Source organism: Cryptomeria japonica, chromosome 8 (assembly GCF_030272615.1).
Source record: "Cryptomeria japonica chromosome 8, Sugi_1.0, whole genome shotgun sequence".
In the NCBI taxonomy this organism is placed as follows: Eukaryota; Viridiplantae; Streptophyta; class Pinopsida; order Cupressales; family Cupressaceae; genus Cryptomeria; species Cryptomeria japonica.
Window position 1 is genome coordinate 485,511,427 of NC_081412.1, and position 27,014 is coordinate 485,538,440.

Genomic DNA, 27,014 nt, shown 5'->3' on the forward strand with positions numbered 1-27,014 from the left:
AAATTATCTGATATTGAGATTGCGAACCATCGATTAATTTCCTTCTTTCGCCTTATGAATCTATTTAAAGCATTTGCCATCATTACAAAAAAGAAGGGCGAGATTGGATCCCCTTGCCTCAGCCCCGCGACCTTTCAAAGTAGCCACATGGAGAGCTGTTAATTAGGATTGAGTACACTGTGGATATGCAGCCATACATCAAGTCCAACCAATCTCTAGCAAAACCCAAAGCCTCTAATACCTTCATCAGAACCACCACCTCACCCTATCATATCTCTTATGAATAACTAGTTTCGATATCATCGGACTCTGCCTGCTTGTTTGAAGTAAGTGAATAATTTCATTGGCAATGACAATTCCTTCTGCAATTTCCCTGTCCGGTATACAGCCAGTGTGTTATGGTGAAATAATGCTCCCAAATATGACCTTATTCTATTGGTGATTGTTTTTGGGATGATTTTGTATATAGAGTTGCACATTGACTTTGGCCAAAAGTTTGTGAGCATGGTCACATCATCTTTTTTGCTAATTAGTGCAATGTAAGTGTTATTGCTCTGTTTAAGCATTCTTTTTTTCTTTCTGTAGTCCTCCACAACCTCCCATACTTAATCGCTTATGATGTACCAGCAACATTGGTAGCAGAGTGCAAGGAACCCATCTGGGCAGGTGATTTATTTGGGTGCATCTTGGACACTGCTTTTCACACTTCTTCTCTAGTAAACAGAGCCACTAAGCTTGTATTCATTTCCTGCGTGACCAATCTTGGGATGACATCAAGAACGTCAGATAAGTCCGTTGGTTCAAACTTGTCCTTTGGGGCCAAAAGATCTGTGCAAAACCTTACCCCTTTAGTTTGTATCTTTACCTCACTAGAAATTTGCGTTCCATTGCTCTGTTGAATGCTGTCAATCAGGCTTTTGATTCTCCAAATCTTGGTTGTATTGTGGAAGAAGCTAGTATTTGAGTCCCCTTCTGTGAGCCAGAGTTCTCTAGATTTACATATATAGAAGATCTCTTCTTTGGCCACTACTTTTAGGTCCAACATTAACCTTTTTTTTCCTCGAATTTCAATTCTGTCATACCTTGATTGATTACTGTTTGATTTAGCCTTTCCTTATCCGCCACTAATTCAAGCTTTTCCTGAAAAATATCGCCAAAGATTATTCTATCTATATTTTGAGCTTTTATATAATGCTGCTCAACTTGAAAGCAAGTTGGAGGCTGTTCGTCCTACGCCATACTGTTTCGGATATCCACCAATTCCTTGGAGAGGGTATCAAGTTCTTATTTCTTAACCACTTACCTTTGAATTTAAAGCTTCTTTTAACCAGGTGTCTGTTGGATTGTAGTGTCAAAGCTATCGGGCAGTGATTCGATCCCAAGAGAGGTAGAACAATTGCTTCCCATGTAGAGTTTGATGCAAGCCAATTCACATTAATGAAAAACCTGTAATGTCCCCAACAAGGGATTACCTGAATTTCGTTCTAAATTAGTAATTCCATGATATAGTTTATCATTTTTTCAAATTATAAGAGTGACTTAATCTATTCATTCAATAAACTTACAAATTGACGAATAAATACATGGATTAATAGCACATATATTACAAAGAATGATAAACATGTCTTTCTACCTATAACCAATCATAGTTTAGTTTGGTAGGAAAGCCTTGAGAGGGTGCATGTAAACTGCTCAACCCAACTAAGTCCAAGAGCGTGCAGCATCCCACTATGACAACTCACCTCTTGGCCCACAAGAGGCAGGAATGTCCCACTATGACAATTCCATCCCTTGGGGTGGCCTACTTAGCTTGGGAGAACCGGTAAACTGCAATTCCCTAACATACTTCCTCCATTCATTCCTTTGATTGATTATGAGATAAGACACGCATTATAAATAATCTAAGAAAATATAATCAAGTATATATATATATATATATATATCAAGCCAATATAAATCTTGCTAACATCATTATCATATATAAATCTATTATCCTTATTCTAATTTGAATATATATATATATATATATATATATATATATATATATATATATATATATATATATATATATATATAAAATTATATTACCAATATATTTGGTAATTACCTACTATATAAATTATTAACACCACTTCTACCTATTGTGGCTGTAAAAGCAGACAGATCTGACGGTCTGCCACAGTATTGAAATTAAATATGACTGTCATCGTATTGCAGTCTATATTAATAGTATCATTAAATTCTCCATAATAACATTATCAGGCTTCATATATTAAGCACATCCCCATGCATACCACCAAGAACATAAATGTTACTGCCTGTAACTTGATAACAATTCTGATCTGATCTGATCAATAGTGATGTCATTAGATGCCCCTCTTTGTAACATCTTATTCCCATCTTCTTAAATATTGACAATAATAACATAATTCAGACTATAAGTATACTAACTTCTTATGTATTATGAATATATATGAAGTTAACTATGACTGTCATACATATGATTGTGCATATTAATATTATTATTAGTTCTGCATAAGAACATTATTAGGCTTCATATATTAAGCATACATATTAAGCACATCCCCATGCATACCATCAAGAACAAGGATGTTAGTGCCTGCAACTTAATAACAGTTCTGATCTCATTTGATCCATGGTGATATCACTAGATGCTTTTGATTCCTTCCCTTTATATCTCTCAATATGAGGGAGAGGTCACACCTCTTCATCATGTATGCCCTTTGGCAAGAGACACACCCTTTCACCATTAGCACCCTTTGAAAGAGTGCAACTCTTCATTATTTCTACCCTTTGAAAGGGACACAACCTTTCATAATCAGATCTGCACTTCTCATTTCCAAATTATCCCCCCCTCTCAAATGAGGTTTTCTTCTCCCTTTTATATCTCATTGTTGAGGGAGTCACAACTTTTCCTTTATTGTCTTTTGACTTTTCATTAACTTAATAAATTTTTAATTAATCATATTTAATTATATTATTTTATATTTTAATTTAATTTTTTATGTTTTAATATTATTAGTATCATTTATTATTAAATTCTATTTCAAAGTGGGGACATTACAGTCCACCCCTCCCAAATTTGCTTGTCCTCAAGCAATGTCGATTTTAGTTTTCTCAAACTAAGTCATCTACCAATATGAATAAAAAACACGGAGCATACATATGAAAAACACGAAGCATACACATGGATAATTGCAAACACAAAGCATACACGTGAATACACGTATTGTCAGATTTCTTCTTATTGACTAGAATGTTTCAATGATTCATCTTTACCCTGTAGGATGGCAAGATCATAGCTCTGATACCATTTGTAATGTCCCCACGTTGGGATTACCTGAATTTCATCCTAAATTAGTAATTCCATAATATAGTTTATCATTTTTTCAAATTATAAGAGTGACTTAATCTATTCATTCAATAAACTTACAAATTGATGAATAAATACATGGATTAATAGCACATATATTACAAAGAATGATAAACATGTCTTTCTACCTATAACCAATCATAGTTTAGTTTGGTAGGAAAGCCTTGAGAGGGTGCATGTAAACTGCTCAACTCAACTAAGTCCAAGAGCGCGCAGCGTCCCACTATGACAACTCACCTTTTGGCCCACAAGAGGCAGGAACGTCCCACTATGACAATTCCATCCCTTGGGGTGACCTACTTAGCTTGGGAGAACCGGTAAACTGCAATTCCCTAACATACTTCCTCCATTCATTCCTTTGATTGATTGCGAGACACACATTTTAAATAATCTAAGAAAATATAATCATATATATATATATATATATATATATATATATATATATCAAGCCAATATAAATCTTGTTAACATCATTATCATATATAAATCTATTATCCTTATTCTAATTTGAATATATATATATATATATTACCAATATATTTGGTAATTACCTACTATATAAATTATTAACACCACTTCTACCTATTGTGGCTATAAAAGCAGACAGATCTGACATGCGTCAGATCTGGTCTGCCACAGTAATGAAATTAAATATGACTATCATCGTATTGCAGTCTATATTAATAGTATCATTAAATTCTGCATAATAACATTATCAGGCTTCATATATTAAGCACATCCCCATGCATCCCACCAAGAACACAAATGTTACTGCCTGTAACTTTATAACAATTTTGATCTGATTTGATTAATAGTGATGTCACTAGATGCTTTTGATTCCTTCCCTCTATATCTCTCAATTTGAGGGAGAGGTCACACCTCTTCATCATGTATACCCTTTGGCAAGAGACACACCCTTTCACCATTAGCACCCTTTGAAAGAGTGCAACTCTTCATTATTTCTACCCTTTGAAAGGGACACATCCTTTCATAATCAGATCTGCACTTCTCATTTCCAAATTATCCCCCCCTCTCAAATGAGGTTTTCTTCTCCCTTTTATATCTCATTGTTGAGGGAGTCACAACTTTTCCTTTCATGTCTTTTGACTTTTCATTAACTTAATAAATTTTTAATTAATCGTATTTAATTATATTATTTTATATTTTAATTTAATTTTTAATGTTTTAATTTTATTATTATCATTTATTATTAAATTCTATTTCAAAGTGGGGACATTACAAAACCTATCTAGCCTTTATGTGATATGAGCAAACCCCTTTCTTTGGTTCGGCCATGTAAATTAGCCATTCTTTGTTTGAACATCCACTAATTCATTTTGTGCCACAAAGTTCTTTAAATCTCTCCTTGTAGCAGTCTCCTATGTATATCCACCAACTTTCTCCTTTGATTCAAGGATAACGTTGAAGTTACCCCCCCCCCAATATGACATATTGGTTTTGAAGTTGTGATACGTTGGCCAAAATCATGTCCCATAGTCTAGCTTTGGAGTCCGTCCTTATAGGACCATAGATATGAAAGAGGGCAAAACAAAGATTAGAGCTAAAGATTCTCACCCTACTATGGATAAAGTTTATATCTAGGCCACACTCTGAGATGTCCACCACCATGTTATTCCAAATTATCACTCATTTGCTTGAGCTTCCAACCGCAACTGCATGTATACCCATCCATTTTCTACATCGCGAGATGAAATCTTGTTTCTCCTTATCGCCTAGTTTTGTTTCTTGAGGTATTGATTTATCTACTTTTAAGAACTCTAAATGACGCTACTGCAACCAACGTCTTTTGTCAGGGGCGTTTAAGCCCTTGACATTCCGTCTTGTAATCCTCATTGTTCCCCAAGGTAGGAAATTCCTCCCTTGGATCTTAGCATATACTCCTTTATATTTGGCAGATCCTGGACCGTAGCCTCTTGTTTTGGTTTTTGCCGATTTATTTTTCTACTAGTCCTCTTCCCAGCCACTGGCACATGGCATATTTGCAGAGTTGTCCAACATCTCTTCAATTATCTTCTTATCCAATGGGCATTTCATATCCTTCCAAGAAACCCACACTATATTTTGTTGTGATAGTTTTCTCCCTTGGGATAGATGCAACCATCTTTGCACATTCCCCTTCCTCTGCGACACAAGTCTTTGTATCCTTCGTTGTATTTACAATTTCCCCATCTTACACAGCCAGGGATGCCAAAATTACAGGCTACAATGGCTGTGTGAAAGATCCTTGATGGATCCCCTTGCTGATCTGCTGTAATTTTTAAAATAATAAACTATATTTTCCTGTGATTTTGCTGATGGTCTTATAGAATAGAGAGAAGTTGTGGAATGTTTGGTTTCTTTTTGTATTTTTTTGAATATATAAGCAAGTAATGAATAAAGAGCAGCAAATAAGGAAGGAAGCTGAAACAAGTAAGAACATTCAATTAAATCAGAATTGATACAAATCGTACCAGGCAGATTTCTGATTTATAATATCCAGATTATTCCCTACGCACTAGGGATGTGCCTACATCCAATAATGGCGTAAAGTGTACCTGCTGTAATGGTGGCATCAAGCTGAAACAATCATGCCCCAGCTGGGAAATTCAACCACCCTGTTGAAACCCTCACCAAGCAATCTGAATCTCCACAAGGAATAGCGCATACACTCTGACCAATAATGCCACCGCCAAAAGAATCCACAGCCAATCAATAGCTGAGGGCTACGTCCCAGCCACTACCAATCATGGGGTTTGCATCCCAGATTGAAGAATTGCTCTACCAGAGCAATATCGCACCAAAGAAGTTTTCAATATGTAAAAGATAATGAGAAATTAGGTTTCCTTCTCCTTATATCTCTTTCCTTCCAAATCGAACCCTAAAGATATATGAAAAGTGCGCATTAATATAAAGTCATATTTCCCAATATTGGGCGCCCAAGTATAGAGAAAACTCCACTTTTTCAATATAAAATAACTCCAAGTGCCAAAAGGACCCTGGCAAGTGAAAATCATTTAGAAAAGTTCAAGACCTTTCCAACGAGCTATAACACATGGGCATACGAATCCAGATGAAGCCAAAAACCCCTTATTACTCCAAAATGGCTATAGACATAGCCTTATTTAAAATATTAAGACGCTAACTTAGGAAATATTTAAATATATTAAAAATATAACCCGAATAGCTACAGAAAGCTCGAAACACACCAAAAGCATGAAATTGAACCTGTCACCTGTCTGTGACTGATGTCGGAAATCATGGATTAACTGACAGTCTCATCCCTAAAATCTAGGGATGCTCCTAGAAACTAGGAAACACACCCAAATCTCCTGAAACTGAAACCATTTGAAAGGTCATGAATAACCTCATGACTGGCAACTATCACGACCTCCTAAAATTTAGGGATATCCCCTAAAATCTAGGAACTGCTCCAAACTGCCTGTAAAGCCAAAATCCAGTCACTATATGCACTGAATGAGTCCCAAACAACCTCTGCTAGCCTACGAGACTCCAATTATAGGCCAACTCCTCCATCTCTGATGTCCACTCTAGAAAGGGGACATGACAATCCTCCCCTCTCGGAGTTGCTTGCCCACAAGCAACTGAAACACCAATCCTCCACCATCCCAAATAAGACGTAAACAAATCATTCCATCTAAGTGCTGCTCATCTCTGATATAAACAACATGCAATACCTCGGTCTGGAATGGCTCCCCAAAATGCTGAAGCACTTGTGCTGTCAAATCAACACTGCCTGGGTCCCAGAGCGAAGCATAGCTCCCGCTGAATACCTCAAGTGAGCAATGGAAAACTATATCATCTCCATAGATCAAATATCCATAACTGCCAAGATCACTAGTGTGTCTGTGATCACCAACATGCATAACATCCGTCATAATATCCAATGAATGCCAATCCATGGAAAACCCTCTGTGATCTGACCCCATCTGACACAAGTGACACACAACTGTCACACATTGCTGTTGATGTGCCGGAAGATCTAATGCCAACTCACTAGACAATATAGAATACCGACTAAAATCATCACTGTCCAGGCTGGCATCTAAAAATATGTAATCACCAACCAGCAATGACACAATCACCCTCTCTAGAGAATCAGGTGAAACTGCCACATCCACTGGCTCAAAGTACTCACTAGGAGTAACATCACATAACTCATCCACGTCAGCTATTTGATGACAATCAACCTGTGGATCAACTGTCGTCCCACTTTGATTGAGAAACTGAGATGGATAGAGGGTAAACTCCAGCTCCATCCTCGTGAAATTTCGAACATACCGTCCAAGTGTCAACAACCACTGTACACCCACGACTACATCTATACATCTGAAGTGAAGCAACCCATGTAGGATCCAAGAAAGAAAGGTACTACATATGTCTGTACCATGATCCCACACAAACCACCTGTAGGACATAAACTGCTCCTGCTGCTCTCCTCTGATATAAGTGCCATATAATCTTAATATCTGGAGCAACATACTATAATCCCTATAAGATGCTGTATCAAATGAATCAACACCTGGATACCAATTAAAACTAAATCCACATCCATCCGTCATGAAGAGACAATGATGGTAAGAGGCATCCTCGATACCGTTTCTCTCTACAGCCATTGTGAAACTCTCACACCTGTGATAACCATCCACTACAACACACCTCCTAATCCATGCATCATCCTTCCCCCATGATCCTGGATGAAGTCTCTGTGTCAAGGAGATGAAAAACTCTGACGGTTGTTGCTCATCATAACGGTTGATTGTTTGCTGATCCCGCAAACAATCCATCCCAAACTATTGGATCAGGTGCCAACAATCAATAACTCTATCCTTTGAAGATGGGAGAGCACTATCGCAACACGGATGGTATAAGTCTCGAACCAACTCACATCTGTGAGCCATCCAATCATCTACAATCAGACTAAAACAGAAATGAAGTGCACTCCTCGCGAGGTAATCTAAATGGACTCTTGTAGGCTCACTCAATGGCTCTGTGTCATAATCTTGTCCGTCAAAATCATCATCACTCCCACTGCTCTCAAACCATGAATCCGAAGACAACTCATATGTCTGAGATCCAAAATCCAAAATACACCTCAACTGAGCACTGTGGCTTTGCGGTGAAACATACTGGTTTCCCTCGTCAGTTGTAAGAGGTGTAAAAGAAGATTTGCTTTCCAGAGAAGGAAACAAGTCAACAGGAGTATCATACTCCCAACCAGCTGACAAACTGCTAGTCACCTGTGAAAACAATGATGGATTAATATCGTGAGTCAAATCACAATTCTCTGGTGAATCTCGTAGTGTCACAGGAGAACACTGTACTGTATTTGTCGCTGATGATGTCTCTGCCACTCTCAATCTATCAGAAAGCTCCTCCAATTTGGAGTTCGCTTCCTGAAGGGACAACTTTGTATCCTCCCATGCAACAACAGTCGCCTCAAGCTCCTGTGAGAGGATATCAACTTCCTCCCCTTCCCTCAACAAAGCACCATAACTAATAAAATCCCTCTGAAGGATATAATATCGGTCAGCCACTAATTGTAAATACTCATGCTTCAGTATCCCAATGGCTCCATAAAGACCATGAAACTCTGGTAAGGAAAAATCACCGCTGCCCTGCTCATCAATCATGAGGGTGCTCCAACTATGTGTAGCCAACAACTGGCCAGCGACATCGAAATGCTCAATAACTGTGTCTATACTCCTGTCATCAACTTTGAGTTGTCCAATCAGGTGGTGAGGAGTCCGAGAATGTTGGCTCTCCTGTAACTGTACAAACTCAAAATCTACATTGTGGAAAGAAGTTGTATCTGTATCCTGTACCTCTGTGTAGTCAACATCGTGTATGCACTCAGCCATGGATACAACCTCATCCAAAGTACTGCTGCTCCCTAAAATCTAGGAACTGCTCCAAACTGCCCGTAAAGCCAAAATCCAGTCACTATATGCACTGAATGAGTCCCAATCAACCTCTGCTAGCCTACGAGACTCCAATGATAGGCCAAATCCTCCGTCTCTGATGTCCACTCTAGAAAGGGGGCATGACACTGTGCTAACTCTACGTCCCCTTGACATATTTGAGTTGGATCTGCGTTCTTTTCCTGCGAGTCTAGCTCCATATTATAGCCGCCGATAACATTTTGTACATCTTGCGCCCCAATTTCTAACTTATGCTCCGGGCTAAGGGTAATGTCACCATTCCTTGGGATATAATCGCTACCACCCTTTCCTCGTTGCTGTCCTAACTTTGTTGGACTCAATTCCTTATATCTTTTTGGGACTGGGCAATGGCTTGCTCTTCCATGACTTCATTTGCTTTGCGATTTAGGCACACACTCTCAAAATGCTCCCTACTACTGTAATTTAAACAAAAGTATTTCCATACCTGTAGCTCCACAAGGTGTGCACAAAAGTCATTACTAGACTTGAGATGAATAATCCTTAGTACTTCTTAGATGGAGATAAGATTCTATCGCACACAGTCTGATCAGATTTTTCCAAGGCAGTCCCCAGTCTAGTATTCCATTGGGAGATTGTAGTTGTGTATCCAGTACTCGGCCTTAGAAGGAACTATTTTGCTTGGATTGAAGTTCGTTGCTTACCTCTCCGTGTAAACCAGATGCAATCCCATGTTCGGTACACTTCTAAGCAATACTTCATTCCGCTTTTGACCCTTATTGAATTCAACCATAAAAAAGCCTCTCTAAAGAAATGTAATTTCTGCAATTGAGTTGCACCTCTTCATGATCCAAGCTCGCATATCTTTCCTTGTTGGCTTGTGCCCGGTCATCTTCCCAATTAAGGCCAATTACTGTAAAGAGTTTGCCTCATCAACCACCACCTCTGATACATCCACTTCCAATGGTCGGTTAGAGTATTCTTAAATCCATCAAGATCTTGTGTCCTCCCATGCTTCGTTTCTTTGCATCTACCTTCGAGATATATTGGCATGCTTTGGCCTAGGAATAGATCTGCCAAAGTTCGCGTTGTTTCTCCACCTCTGTTCCGATTCTCCATTTTTGTGCCTGCCCATTGGGATCACGTTGACTTCTAGCATTGGGGGTGGTTTGCGCCAATAATCATCATAGTGACACTTTCTCTTTGGGAATCGCCCCAAGGTTGTAGATGTGCGTCAACCTGGTTGATGTATTGTCACCTGCCAATCCATAATCCCTATGTTGGCTTTCTTCCTCTCTCATGAGGAATATGCTCCATGCAAATTTACGCACATTGTCTTAAGGGACTTATCAATCCATCTACCTTTCTCATAGACCCACTGGGGTACATGGTATTTGCATCCATTCTTCGGCGCAGATACCCTTATAGTTGTTGGGGGGTGGGGTGGTGCCTGTATTATGCTTCGACTCTTCTCCCTCTGATACAATCTTCTCCCATAAACTACACATCTCATGGACATTATGTGATTTCCATTGCTCCCTTGCCGCTTGTTGGCAGATAGTCTACATTGAGAATGCATCGTCTACTTCTCAAGCCCATTCGCTTGTCTCTGCTTTGTTTCCAAAAGTTTGCTTCTCTGCTTTGCTCTCGATTGCTTGTGCCTCTGCTCTGCTACCGTTTGCTTGTGACAACACTCTAATACAATCGATATAAAAATATTAATTACAACATGAGTTTTTATATTTACTTAACTTGTTCTCTCTTTCTCACTTTTTTTTTTTAACTTTGGCTATCTATCTATAGTATTGGGTCTAAGGGCCTTTGGTTTAAAGGTCTAGGATCAAGTATTAATGTTCCATGTTTCAAGGTCAAATGTTCATTACCTACTGTTTAGGTTCTTGGGTGCAGTGTTGAGGTTCACGAGCAAGAGTTTTTAAGCTTAGGTCCACTTTCTAGTATCGAACATTTAGGGTCTCAATTTTAGGGTCCATGGTTGTCAACTCCGAGGTTTAGGGTATTAGGTTTACTATTAGGTTCAAGCTCTAATTATAGCATCCAAGAGTGAGGGTCTCGGATTTAAGGTGTAAGGTCAATGTCCAAAGGTTCCAATAAGCATAGGTTACTACCTAATGTCTTGGGTTAGGGTCCTTGATCTTTTGGCCAAGGATTCAATGTAAAGATTTCTTTGTCTAGAGTCTAAATTCATAGGTCTAGGGTCTAATCTTTTTAGTTTATTTCCCTCAATTTTCTATACTGGAAAGTTGACCTAAGATTAGTAATGACCTTCAGCATTGCATCCAAGAAAGTAGGCACTGATTAATGAACATATTTGACTTTGGAACATGTAGTGATAATTCTTGATATTAGACCTTTAGAACCCAGACCCTTAGACGCAATACTATAGATGGGCTATATCTTGCACTGTTGTTACTATTGTTCATTCTTTTTTGTATTAAATTCCTTGCATTATCACTATTTTTGTGTTTATTGATTGATGTTTGATTTTTGATTTTTTCCTTCCTTTGTCCGTGCTCCTTGTTTATCATAGAATTTGAACATTGAAACCTAAAACATGGAGCCTATCCATTGGAACATTGACCTAGAACCTAATTTTTGATTGTAGAGCTTGCATTGCAGATTATGGACTACCGACAAAGAAATTTTACCCTAGAATATGGATATTGGATTCTTAGAATATTGACGTTGCACCCTGAATTCTGAACCACCCCCCTTGCACTTTAGAATCAGAACTTGCAACTTAAGAGTATATCCAAGACTGTATACCTTAGAGTTGTGGATCATGGACCTTGAACTTCAAACTTTGGATATTGGACACTTGAACATTGACTTTGCATGGTAGACCCTACACATTGAATCCTAGACTTGTAAGACTAGATGCTGAATCCTTGACCCTAAATGTCGGATAGTGGAAGCTGAACCTAAATATGAGATCCTGGATCTTGACACTCAACACGGAACCCAAAATGCTAATAATTGGGCTATAAACAAATGACGATGGAACATGGATTGTTAATCCTTGATTGTAGACCCTTAAACTCTAAACCTTTGTTCATTCTATCATTTTAAATACTTTCATCTTATCTCTCTTTTAATGTTTATTTCAATTGATAATTCATTTTTTGAGTTTTTTTCTTTCTCTTTCTCTGTGTTTCTTTTTTTTTCATTAATTGTTTTTCCTTTTTGTTTTTTCAATTTTAACTAGCTTCTTTTATGTTTCCCTTTTGACATTCTTTCCTTTACATTACTATATGATCCGTTTTCTCTATTTTTTATTATTTAGTTTTGTTCTCTTTTTCCATGAGTTTTTTTTTCTATTTACTTCAATATCTCTCTTATTTTGGTCTAGTTGTCTCGTTCTTCCTATCGTCCACTCTTTATTCGTTTCTTTGGTTCTTTAGTTTTATATTTGTGTTTTATTGTATTTTCCATAAATTCTTTTCATATATATTTGTCTTTTTTTGTTTTTTTTCAATGTGATGTCTTTTTTATTTTTGTTCTCATTTTCTTTTTTTAATGTTTTTGTCGTCCAAGGACCATAACATGAAATTTTTGTGAAAGAATGAAAATTTTTACTCTATGGCACACTTCCCGAGGCAGAATTTCGACTAATCCTTTTATTGGCTTAATCCTCAGTCCATCCTCGAACTACGTTTCGAATTTCGTCGCATTCTAGGTTTGTTTGCTATGTTTTTCCTTCAATTTCGGGTTTTAAAATCCCGAATGTAGGTGGAGAATTTTCTTCAAACTGCAAGTTTTAATGATGTCCATTGTTTTGTTTTTTGTAGGGAAATTTTTAGCTTATTACATTTGCATTTTTATTAAAAGATGAATACTTGTAATTTGTTTTAAATTTCCCTTTGATTGTTTTTATTATTTTTATTGTTTTTTGGTTTTTTTAGTTAAAATAGGGAATGTTGGTTAAGTTACAAGTAAACTTGTAGTTCTTTCCAAAAACCCCTACTTTAATGGTTTTTTACATGTAATAGGGATTTTAAACCCCTATTACATGTGTGCAAGTAAATTATAACTTGTAGGGGTTTTATTTCCTCTTTACAAGTGCATAAAACTTGCATCTTTCTCCAAAAATCCCGATTTTGCCTTGTAAGTGAAAAAGTGACAATTGAAAACTTGCACTTAGGTCTAAAAAACCTGATTTTGCTCATAAAGTGCATTTTTGACAATTTTAAACTTGCGATTCATTCCCAAAAACCCGAATTTGGCTGTGTTGAGGAAAAAGTGAAAATTAGAACTTGTTATATCTTCTAAAATACCTGATTTTTACATACTTATGCAAGTTCGAACTTGTCTCTGTCTCCAAAAAACCCGATTTTCATTTGGAAGCAAATTTGTTGAAATTTTCAAGCATTTTTGTGGAGATCTTCTAGGAAGGAGAGGCGTTTTGGATTTCACCCTATTCTTATGCATTTGTAAACACTTATTGTTACTGAAATTTTCATGATATTTACAATTTAATGGAAAATTTAAGTACCTAGGCAAAGATTACAGTCACATAAGTGAAATCTTTCAATTGTTTTTTAATTCATTATATTTTATATAGTTGAAAGGATTACGAGAAGTAATCTACAAAATAAAGAAAGGATTACGAGAAGTAATCTACAGAATAAATTTCCTCTCACACAAGACCGTGAGAGTGATCCTTATTTTCCTATGCAAAGGAGAAGAACTGAATTAAACAAAACAAATGCATAGAGGAGATGAGAAAGGAACCAGCCATTGCCTGGGGGTATATGGCTGGCATAAGTCTGCTCCCAAAGTCGTAGGTATGCATTTCCGACATCTTTTCTCTTCCAGTCTCTTCCTTGTCCTGAAAAAGTCAAAAGTGAAGTAGGTTAGATCAAAAGATCCAAGCAATGACTAAATGCCTACTGATCTTACCTATACATTTGCATTATTTAATCAAGATCCCATTTGACAGAAAAATAAACATCTTGGAAGACAAATAAGAAAAGGTCATCTTCATTGCTTGGAGAATTAGTGTTTTCTAACTGTTAGTTTAATGTGCAGAGACAGGTAAAGAATTGCAAATTTCAGAGGTTTTATTATGAGTGGGGTTAAATGAGGCTCCCACAAGGGTTGAGCCCAGCTCATAGAAACCATATGATTGTTCGAGTGTACTTGCAGGTATATACAATAAGCATAAGATGGTGTAAGGGCAGGCATGCAGATGCAGAAAGAGAGCCTAAGTTTTGGAGTCTGAAGGAATATGCCAAACAATTGCCAATACTGCAAATGGAAAGGAAAACCACATCTATACTGGAAGCACAAGTAAAGCTGAAGCCATAGTAGCTAATTCTAATGCAAAAATAAAGGGGCATTAGAATGCTTTCAGAAACTTTTCAATCAAATGTGTGAAGAAGGTGAGACGTACATAGCACAAGCTGTGCAGAGGGAATACTTATTACAGAATTTCATTTTTAGAAAAGTGCAGAATTTTCTAAAATGCAAGCTCAAAAAAAAACCCAAATTTCCTTTTAAAGCATAGAAAATGGAATTTTCAGAAATCTTTTCAGAAAAGTGCAGAATTTTCCTCTATCGGTTTTAGCAAGAAAAAAACCCGAAATTCTCTTTTCGAAATGCAGAGAACCTAGAACATCAAATTACAAATATTCTTTCTTGAAATTCCATAGAAAATGGAAAACCCAGAAAAATTGCAGAGATTACAAGGAATTTAATAAAAAACCATTAATGCAGTTTCTTGTGCGAGAAATTTCAGAGAGTTCTTCTTCAGCTTCCTATCCAGGAAAAATACAAAGTTTCTTTCTAATAAAATGGAAAGTAAAACCTACAGATTCTGTCCAAATTGTAGTGATTTCTTCCTTTAAAAATGAAGATTTTTTCCAGCAAAGGGAAAAAGAAAACGGAAAACCCACCAACAGAGTTTCGTGAAAAGGAAAAGTGTAGGTTTTCGGTAATTAAAGTCCATAAATGCAGTCCGAAAATGAAGGGATTTCTTCTCAAAAATACAAGCAAAGCTCATACACATTGCCAAGTTCAATGTTTAAAAACCCCAAGATTTGCAGAGAGTCTTCGAAGAATGCAGTTCGGAAAATACCTTTCTTGTTTGCAAAGAGGAAAATGGCGTGATTTAAGAGCAATCCCTGCAAGGTCGAAGATGGAGCAGACCGAAATAAGTTATAGACAACTGCTAAAGAAGGGCAAGTCAACACGCAGTCCTCATTGTTCATCTCCTTGTCCAAACCCCAGCAGAAAGGCGGAGTTCCTCTTCAGCGATGTGGAAAAGGAAAAATGAATAATAGACTTAGGTTTCTATCGATATATTTCCCTTTGCTCTCTCTTTTCCCATTTTAATGGGATTGTATTTTATTTATGAAATACAAAGTAATGCATACGGTGGTTGAGTCCTTGGACTCCCACTTATGTATTAAGATAAGTCTTTGCCTAGCCGTGAGGAGGCTTTAAAACCCCCAAGTCTTTCTAAGACTTATTAATTTTAAAAAGATGTAAATTAATTGAATATTTATCAATTATATCAATGTTGAAAAAAAAATGGGTATTTTCTAGCAACATTTATATAATTAATAAATATTAAATTAATTAATTTTGTAGTAAAATTTCCTAGCAATATTCTTAAAAGGAAATTGAAATTTTGTGCATCTTTTATACTCTAGGATTCAATACCTTTCATCCATAGACACATGAATAATGTAAAATGAATATTTTAATTGGATTAGTTATAAATCCAATTAATATTTATTATAATTGTGTCTTTAAAATTATTCCCAATATGCATATGGAGGGAAAATATTGAATCCTAAAGAGGTGAAGTTATCTCAAGAATTTTGGGTCGAGTTTGAACTTGAAATGCAGTTATTCATGAGTTTGGGCTAGTTCTCCAACAGTTAGAGCCTGATTTTGAGTATTTTATGGGTCAACCTTCAGTTGACCAAGATTTTACACCCGATTTCACACAATTATGCAGAGTTTGAAGCCTTTTTTTCGGGGTTTCTTTCCATACTCAGATTTGAAGATATTTTTGACTTGGAGATCACTCAATGAAACTTTCAGTTAAGCACCAGTCATCTTATCCTTGCCTTTGGAAGGCTTTTTGCATAAAGGAAGGAAGGATTTCAGTTTGAGGGGGTGCTGGATTTTTTCTCAAGCTTAGTTGAGTTTTGTATCTTGTAACCCATTTGCAGTTCTGACAGAAAATTATAATAAAAATATCAGTTTATGCCTTCTCATTTTTGACTAATTTTTCATTGTGTGATTGAGAGTAATTTTCATTTTTGTGTTATTTATCAAATAACCTTTCTTGAATTTTCTGTCTCATGCATGAATCACAAGTCATGTATTGTCGTTTATCAATTTAATTGTTTGTGAAAGTCATTTCCTTTCAATTTTTCTGAGCAATGATCCTTTGCATGAAACACTTTTGTGATATGAATTCAGAGATGTTATATGTGTAAAACAGGTGGATTTAGAAGAGTTTTTCTATTATTTTTCAAATCATATGGTGTATCACCCTATTTATGTTAGCTTTTCTTTCATCCTTTTTTTTTATTCCCTCTCCCTTTTCCCCAAAGGTTTTTCTTAAGGTCTAGTTAGAGTAAGTGATCCATCATTATCAGGAACTGGCCTATCCGGAGGTTCAATCATAATAATAGTTTACCCACAGACTCGTGATTGTTCCCATGTTATCCCAAAGTGCTAGGTTTTAATAACTTAGTTATCAGGTGCACTTTTGGGCCTCAAGACTTATCACGCCATTTGGGGTTTGCATTTACTGATTTTTTGTTCTAAATCAGCAACCACGTGTTTCATTGAAGCCACATTTTGGGGGATCAAGACTCCATGAAGTTGCAATCTCCTAATTCGTTTTTACCTCTCTTACCTAGGCGTGGAGTTTGTGACAAGTTTTCAGTCATTTAATGAGTCATTCTAGAAGGTTTTAATGGCACGTTTTTTACCACGTGACCCTCCTTTGGCTACGTTTTGAAAGGATTTGACGCCATATCTCCATCTCCTCCTTAGGCGTTTTTCTTTAACTCTCTTGGGTGTGCTCTCTCATTGGCATTTTGGCCCTCCAAATTTGGGATTGCTGCCATGTTTTTCAGTTTGTGGCATTTTTGCAAAAACGTGACAAGGGTTTAGCATTGTGGATTGTTTCTATTTATTGGTTTGTCTTCTTCATTCCAAAGATTGGTTGCATCTTTTGGAGAAGCATTTTCAGTTTCATTCAAGGTATATTCTCCTTTCTTTCTTTGTTTCATTTTATTATTTTTCTTCTTTTCTTAGTTTTCCTTCTTAGTTGCATTTTTTGTAAATATGTTGTTCTTCCAAAAAATCGGTTTTTGCGAGAGAGATCTTCCCCTTGGTATGCAATTTTTGAATTGCATTGTTCTTCCCCAAATTCCCTTTTTACTTGTATTCGGGATTTTAAATCCCGATTACAAGTTTGCTGGAAATTCTTGTTCTTCCCTTACGGTTAAGATATTTAATCTTTTTTGGTTAAAATTCTAAGTTGAAAAGTGTGAAATACCCCCCCTTTCAAATTCGGGTTTTAAAAACCGGATTGCATGTTGAAAAGTTCTTCCCATTTTCATGAAAATGGCATTCCCGGATTTTCCCATTTCTATCTATTCATGTTTCCCATATCCGTACTTTCCATTTCCATCATTTTCCGCAAGTCAAATTTTAATTTTTCATCCATTTCTCCATTTGCAAATTTACAAGTGTACTTGCTCTCGGGTTTTAAAACCCCGATTGCATGTATGTTCTTTGCAACTTGTATACTTGCAAAAATTTCCCCAAGATTCGAAATTGGTCAAAGTCGAGATTTTCCCATTTCCATATATTTCCCCTCTTTCTCTCACAAAATCATGAGGTTCAAAAATCAAAGTTTTTCCCATTTGAAGAAGGAAGAATGATATTTGCAGCTAACTATGATGTTGCCTTAACTCTTTTAAGTCTTTATCACAATATTCCAGGTTCTCAATCAATCTCAGATTTGCCAGCATCTCCAGTTTCAAAAAAGATGAAGTACAAGTATGACAAGTATCAGAACGAGGTAGCACCTTCCCAAATTTCTTCTCGTTTGGATCGTATCAGAGACACGGAAATAGGGCACGTGGTTATGTCAGAATTCGTCAAGAGGGTGGAAGATCGAGAGGATAATAACATACAACGGCGTTTGGACAGCCATATCCATCATGCATCTTCCTTCCCGATGGCTGTCCTAGAACCTGAATTTGTTCTTGCTTGCGCCCATCATTTGGACAAAGTGACAAGAATCATCAAAAATGATGATGGCGAAACAATAATTCGTCTTGATGCAAATACGATCGAGAAGGTCTTTAGAATACCTCCTGCACCTGTTTACATGGAAATCTCCAAAGAAAGTGCAGTAGAGTATTACGTGAAGAGGGAAAAAGATTGCGAGCGACATATCAACAGGTGGATCCAAGAGCCACAAGCCTCCTTCTCAAGGTGGGCTAAGTTGTACCGCTGCGATTTCAAATGTGAGATAGGCGACACCAATAACCTTTCTCAACAGGATGATGGGCCTCGAGTATTCTAATGTCTTTGAGCCATGGATGTGCCATGGATGTATGAATTCATCATGTTCATAAGGCAATCACACCAGATATCATGGGGAGAAGTCATCAGCAACGCCTTGTGTGAACAACTTGCAACAGTCCTTACCACCATGACTTTCTTCATGAACTCATATTTGGTATTCTTGGCAACATCACTTAGACACTTTCCAGGTCTTTCTACCAAGGGTGATCGCTCACTTATACCAGTTTGGGAATATTATGATCAGTTGCCGTTGAGACCCAACAGACTGCATTGGCGAAAAGTCTAAGATGCATTCTTTGGATATTTCATGTGTCAGTTTGACAAAACTCAGATGAGGCATGGGAAAGGGTGTGCGAATATGGATGTTTGTTTCTACAGTTCCACACTTTCACCTATATGAGAATTGGATGCTATGGTGGTCAGGCATATATGCTTCTTAGATACCCGACTGACAAGATCATTCTTATGGAGTTCAGAAGACAGATCATGGCTGTCCACACTCTTGAGTCTGCTAGACAGAAGGTTGGAATGGGGATCTCTACCACAAATACATTGAAAATTGGCCGGTATTTCCTTGTCACATCTGAAAAAGCTAAGGCCATGGAAACTGAAATGCAGGAAATCAAGCTCAAAAAGTTTAAACCTAGAGCTGATTTTGATTATAGGGGTATGAAGGAGAAGATCAAGAAATTCTTTGTGCACGTGCATCGCATCATAGACATCTGGGTAGATCTCCGCACAGAAGTCGAAGTTCTGAAGATGGATTACTGCAGGCTCGCTGTTGAGCAAGTTGTTGATTTGAACTTGGTGGATATCCCACAAGGAATGATTGATGATGGGCACATACTTGATCCTGAATACATTTCGCAAAGGGTTGAGGAAGCTCCACTTCCTTTGATCCAATTTTCACACAAAGAGTGCATATCCATCCTTGAGAGATTTCAGCCTATCTTGGCTAACCCAAATGTATGGCTGAAAAATAATGCTGTTAGACTCATAAAAATCAAGTTTGGAAAAGAAGATGATTCTACAGGGCCTCTTGGACGTAAGTCTGAGATTCAGGTTGACAACAAGGAAGGTGCATTATCTTCGGGCACAAGGATCAAGTTGCGAGTTAGTCGGGTAATAGTGCTTCCTCTTGAGGAGGCGACAGTTCGTTGAAAGGAAAAGTCACGATTTCATAGGATCCTCCTGCCTTTTTGTTAAGGCTCTTCTTCTATAAATACTTGAGGGGTCTATTGTAATCTTTATCTTTTGGAAAGCAAGCAAAAACTCTGCCAAATTTATAGCAAAGAAGTCTTTGAGCTTTCATGTGTAAATCCAAGAATTGAAAGGAATAGAAGGAAATTGCTCAAGCTTTGAGTCTTTGTGCTACATTCTTGAGTTAGTGTTCTATATTTTATTTTTTGCAAGTGTTCCTAAAGAGCTTAATCACATCTGATTTGCAGTCTTTGTGTTGCATGTAGGTGAGTTTAATATAGATTAAAATAAATATTTTGTTGAGAGAAGCTGCAAGTCTTTGTGATTTCACTTGTTCTTTGGAGAATTTAAGAATAGATTTTGTGGGAAATAGCTGTGAGTCTTTGAGCTTACACTACTTCTCATTCTTTGAAAGAAGAAAAGATTAATGCTTTTCAGTCTTTGAGCTGTCATAACTTGTTCTTTATAGCATTAGTATAGAAAAGGGTAGATAGGACTTCACATAATCAAGTCTTTGAGCTTGGTATTGTTGTCCCGTCCCGAAGGAAGTGACGAAAGTCTTTGCCCTTTCGAAAACTTTATTTCCTTTGTCTTATTTCATTTGAAAGTGGTTATTGTTGTTTATATTCAATTGCTATCCTTTTCTGTGAAGAGAAAAGGATATTGTCTTTCTGCAAAGGAGAAGAAAGACTGCTGTCTCATCCTATTTTTTTTATTTTCGAAGTTGTAGTTAGATAGGGGGAGGCTTCCCTTAATTAGGAGAGTTTTACTCATGTGCTGTTGTTGAAACGACAATTTTGTATATTTCCCCAAGTGTACAAAATTTTCAACCAACAGTTTCTTCCCCTCTCTCTCTCTCTCTCTCTCTCTCTCTCTCTCTCTCTCTCTTTCGTTTAGTCCCTTTTAATTACTTTTTTATCCTCTTTTTTGTTTTTTGTTCCATTTTTATCTAAATTATATTTTATTTGTTTGTCCTATATTTTCTCGCCCCTTGCTCTCTCTCTAATTGCCTTTCTTTTTCTCTTGATTATTTTCCTTTTTATTGATTGTGTCATTTACTTCATTTTAGTATTTATTTACTTTTGATTTTTTATTTCTTTCCTGTTCTTTCTCTTGTTCTTATTCTCTCTCTTTATGTTTCTTTTATCTCTGTTGCCTTTTGCTTTATTCTTTTGATTCAATATCTATGTTTTCGTGTGAGCGTATTGTTTTCTCTTAGAATCCATCTCTATTTGTATTTCGTTTTCTTTAGTAAGTTGTTTTTTGTGTCTCTCTTTTTTGTGACTCTTTTTTTCTATTTTTTCTATCTGATTTTCTTTAGTTAGTTATTTTGAGACCCAGGAGCAAAATTTGACTAAGTATGCTAAAATTTCCTCTGTTCCAGTCTAGGAGGGAATTTTGCTTCAATTGGTCCCCTTTAGGAGTGAAATTCCTGTCCAGGCTGTCCAAATCACCTAACGTTGCCTCTAATCATCGTGTGACACGTTAGTTTGAGCGAAGGATTCGATCCTTGATCAAGAACCTAGAATGAGGTTCTAGTGTGGAGGTCATTTCCGTTGCTCCTTATCAGGAGCGAAAACCACTTCCTTTGCCCTCATCTAGGATCGAAATTGGTTTCATGAGCACATTTGAAGAAAATGAGTGAGTTTAAATGCCTTTGATGCCATTTTGATCATAGAAGAGGTGAAGTTCATCATGATTTTGGCTAAGGAATGGAGGGAAGAAGGCAAATTGATGTCATTTCCTTTGCTCCTCTCTAGGAGCAAAAAACATTGCCATTGCTCTCCCTTGAGAGCGAAATGCCCTTCCATTGCCTTACTTGAAAGCGAAATCACATTCAAGGCAAGTAATGAGAACTTTTGATGCATGGGAACTAAACCCTAGGCTGCAAGTTAGTGAGATCGAGCTAGAAGGTGAGTTTGAGAGCTATATGCATTGGTCAAGATTGAGGGTGAAAACTACTTCCTTTTCTCCCTAGTTGGAGAGAAATATGTTTCCTTTGCCCATCTTTGTGAGCGAATTTGCCTCTAGAGCCCTACATGAGCATGATGCAATGCACTTGAGTTGGTAGAATGAAAGGTTGATGAGTAGAAGGAAAATAAACTTGAACATGGAGTCATTTCCATTGCCCCTCCTTGGGAGAGAATTTCACTTCCATTGTTCTTAGAAAGGAATAAAATTCTCTGTAAGGCTATCCTTAAGGCTAATTTGACACATCTACACACTAGGAAGGCAAAATCACAAAGTCTAAGTTGGTACGAAAGCAAGGAATTGTTAAAACCTTGCTAAGAGGTGAGTTTGAGGTGTACTTCCTTTACTCTATGACGGGCGAAAATCTCTTCCATTCCTCCTTGTTGGGAGCGAATTTGTGTTCCTATGCCTAAGGTTAGGAGCGAAATTGATCTCAAAGCCTTTCTTAAGATTGATTTGATGCACTTGAAGTGATGAAAGGCAAAATTTGGTTAAGTTTGAGATTATTTCCTTTGCTCCCTGATTGGAGCGAAATTTACTTCCTTTGCTCCTTCTTAGGAGCGAAATTTGCTTCCTTTGCTCTTGGTTGAGAGTGAAATTGATTCTAGAGCCTCCTTTGGGGTCAATTTGAAATGTTTTCATGTTTGGGTGGCTAAACACTAAAGGTTTGAGTCAGTGGGATGAAGGTAGGTCAATGACGTTGAGCTAATAATCCAAATTGTAATAACTTGCTTTGGCCCTTGATTGGAGAAAAATTCACTTCCATTGCTCCTCATTGGGAGCGAATTTCACTTCTATTGCTCGAATCGCAAAGCGAAATCATCTTCAAGACATTTGATGAAGGAAATTTGACAACACTTGGATATGGAGAGATGGATTGATGAAGGGAGAGCAAGATTTTGACTAAGTACCAAAAAATTTCCTTTGGTCCTCTCTAGGAGTGAATTCTTGTTCCTTTGCCTCTCTTTGGGAGGGAAACGCCCTTCTTTTGCTCATAGATAGGAGCGAAGTTGATCCCAAGGATCTTCTTGAAGTTATTTGGACACATTTTCGCGCATGAAAGATACAGATTTTAAGTTTTGAATTGATGGAATGAAGAGAGAGGTTGAAAGTTTGGCTAAGTATTAAAAAATTTCCATTGCTCCTTGTTAGGAGCAAATTTTACTTCTATTGCCTCTCTTTGAGAGCGAAAATCTTCCCAAGGCAATTTTGATGATAATTTTGAGCATTTCATATAGGAGAGATGATGATCTTTAGGTATACGAGGGCAAGATTGGTGGAATTTAGCTGAAAGAAGTGAGTTTCTTACCATTTTCTTTGCTTTGATGTTAAAGTTAAAATCACTTCCGTTGCCACTTTGAAGGAGTGAATTTCCCTTATGCTCATTGAAAGAGATGCATATGCCAAAGTTTGTGCTGTGTTGGAAAATTTCCATTGCTCCCATTTTGGAGTGAAAACTACTTCCTTTGCTCCCTGAGAGGAGCGAAATCAGCTGCCATTGCTCCTTCATGAGAGTGAATCCACTTCTAAGGCACTAATTGAGGGTAATTTGTTGGCTTTTACACAAGGAGTCTAAAAGACTTAAGGATTGGATGAGGCACAAGAAATCAATTGATGAAGAGGTGATAGAATGATGCTGAACTTCCTTTGCTTCTCATTGTTAATTTTGTGTGTCAAAATAAAAATTTATCTTCTTCTATGTATTATCTATCACTGAATTGTTGTATAAATTTGATTGTCTTCTTTTATGTTGTAGGAGAGGAGGAGCATTTTTCTTTCAACGTCCATTCTCACACATTTCATTTGGTATATGTAGTGGGCTGGGTACGGTCAAGCGATGCCTTGACCGGCCATGTCTTTTGGACATGGCCGATCAAGACATCACTTGATTGTGCCCCCTCACGATAATAAATGTTTGAATGAGAGACTTCATTTATTTCTCATTCAATCATTTATCTTACCGAGGCTATCATACATTAACACTCCCTCTTAGCTAGGTAAGATAAATGTAAAAGGTATTGGGAGCAATATTCATAAATCGTATGATGCTTATCTTGGGACCATAGTTTCAAGATGTGAATTGCGTCTATCGGCGATTCTAATCACAAACTCTTGAGTGGGTTGCCTCAGTCGGCGATTCTATCCATAAGCTCTTGTGTGGATTGGCTCAGTCGGCGATTCTATCCACAAGATCTTGTGTGGATTGCATCAGTCGGTGATTCTATCCATGAGCTCTCACGTGGATTGCCTTAGTCGGCGATCTATCCATGAGCTCTTACGTGGATTGCCTCAGTTGGTGATTCTATCCATGAGCTCTTGTGTGGATTGCTTTAGTCGGCGATTCTATCCACAAGCTCTTACGTGGATTGCCTCAGTCAGCGATTCTATCCACAAGCTCTTACGTGGATTGCCTTAGTCGGCTATTCTATCCATGAGCTCTTGTGTGGATTGCCTCTATCGGTGATTCTATCCACAAACTTTTACGTGGATTGCCTCAGTCGGCGATTCTATCCACAATCTTGAGTTATTGTAAGATTGTCACCTTCCAATAACCTCAAAAATACAAGTGGAAATCATTTCGAAGTCGTCACTTCCTTATGATTTACACAGGGCCCATAAAATAATTATTAGTATTATTAATAATAATCAATATTTACAATTTTTACCTCAGAAGTGCTGAATCTTGATTAGTAAGCTCCCTCTCAATCACAAGGTATCTTAAGTTTCTTCTAGCGAACATATTTTTCTGAACATACGTCTGAATTTCTGACTTCAGCAAGGGACGCTTGTAGTTTAAGTTTGAGAGGACAAGTTCTTGCAATGTGGCCATATTCGAGACCTTCAAGGAGATATCAATCTGATCTTAATCGGATCTTCCTTCAGGCGGTTAGGCTTTATAGAAGGAAACCTGGCTTTGATACCATGTTAATTTTGTGGATCAGAATTAAAATTTATCTTCTTCTATGTATTATCTATCACTAAATTGTTGTGTAAATCTGATTGTCTTCTTTTATGTTGCAGGAGAGGAGGAGCATTTTTATTTCAATGTCCATTCTCACACATTTCATTTGATATATGTAGTGGGCTGGGTACGATCAAGTGATGTCTTGATCGGCCATGTCTTTTTGATATATGTAGTGGGCTGGGTACGGTCAAACGATGCCTTGACCGGCCATGTCTTTTGGACATGGCCGATCAAGACATCACTTGATCGTGCCCCCTCACGATAATAAATGTTTGAATGAGCGACTTCATTTATCTCTCATTCAATCATTTATCTTACCGAGGCTATCATGCATTAACACTCATAAGGAGCGAGCTTGGTCCCCATTGCTCCAACTTCTATTGCCTATCCTTAGGAGCGACCTTCTCTTGAAATGCAGTCATAACACTTGCACACATAGAAAATTATAGATTATGTCAAATTAGGAGGGTGTATAAAGGTTATATATCATGTGTGTTCGATATCATATTTGTTTTGTTTTGCAGATGGGAAAGGAGGATTGCAAGACCCTGCCACCATGCAACTTCAAAGAGGAAAACTTCATCAGCAAGCACAAGGGTATCCGGGAAGGTGACTACACATGGAACATTCACTTATACAAGAATATGATCCACACATTCAAGATGAAAGAATCAAGAATCCTCACTGTAGCATCACAAAGTAGGAGTTCCAAAAAGAGCGAAGCAACAGTTATGACAAGGCAGTATCAAGATCCAAAACTAAGAGGAAGTCAATATTGACACCTTGCACCTCCATGATTAAGACATTCAAGAGGATAGTTTCATAAGAGTTAATCAAAGTTAGAAGATCATCATCATCACTACTGAAGCTTGATAATGTTGAGTATCAAGAGATATTGCTCAACATTCCTTCATGATGATGAATCAAGTCTACAAGTGCAAGTAGAAATGTCATCCCAATCACTACTCCACCAATCAAGGAGTTCCTCATCAACATTTCTTGATTTAGTGAACTTGACCCATCCATGAGAGCACAAACTCAAATGTACCTACCCCCACTATCTATTGGTCGAGTATTCTAAAGAGGGCATGCGTGCAAGCATCGTAATTATTTCATTGGCCAGAATAGAGTTTGATATAACAAACCCTAATTAGGGTTTCGTTGTAAAATCTCAGCCATTGATCTCGATTCAATATTGGCCGTTCATTGTAAAGAGATCTCTATATAAAGCTCAAGCTCTTCATTTGTAAAGGTTAATAAGGAATAGAATAATTAGTAATAGTGAATAGTTAGTAGCAGAGAATTAGTGAAGAATAGATAGATTAGAGATTAGCAGTTAGATTAGGAGGAGGAATTGATGTAAGACTTGTAAATGAGATACTCTTTTCATTGAAGTTATGGTGAAAGGTGTTATTGTCTGTAATTTTTGTGCCAACCCCCTTGCAGGTATCAGTTCAGAAAATTCAGTGTGACAACATGTCGTGTTATCGCACTCAGCAGAGTTAGCTGCTTCCTTATATTTTTCAGTGCACATAACACGAAGGTTATGTGGGTGTCAATAACATGATATGTTATTGACCCGTGCCTTGCAGTAACACCAACATCTCATGAAAATAACACGTAGTGTTCTTCGCCATTTTGTATCGGCTTCTTGTGTCATTGACCGCTTAGTGTTATTGATTGCATCGAGCTATTGACCTTAGGATGTTATACGGCTAACAGTAAGTCCTTTTGTTATCCCGCAGCTTGATGGAATAGATCAAAAGGGTTGTACGGGATAAGAGAGCAAGCAAAGATAGTGCTCTGTTTTCGTACCTCCCACTAAGATCAGGGCGCAATGCAACATCGTGTGGGATAAGAACGATAAGTGTTTTGTTTATCCTGCAAGGCGTAGAGGGCAAAGTGAAGGGTCGTGCGGGATAAGGAATACCAAATAAGGTGTTCTTTTGTTATCCCGCAGGGGTAAACTTCAGTGAACGAAGGT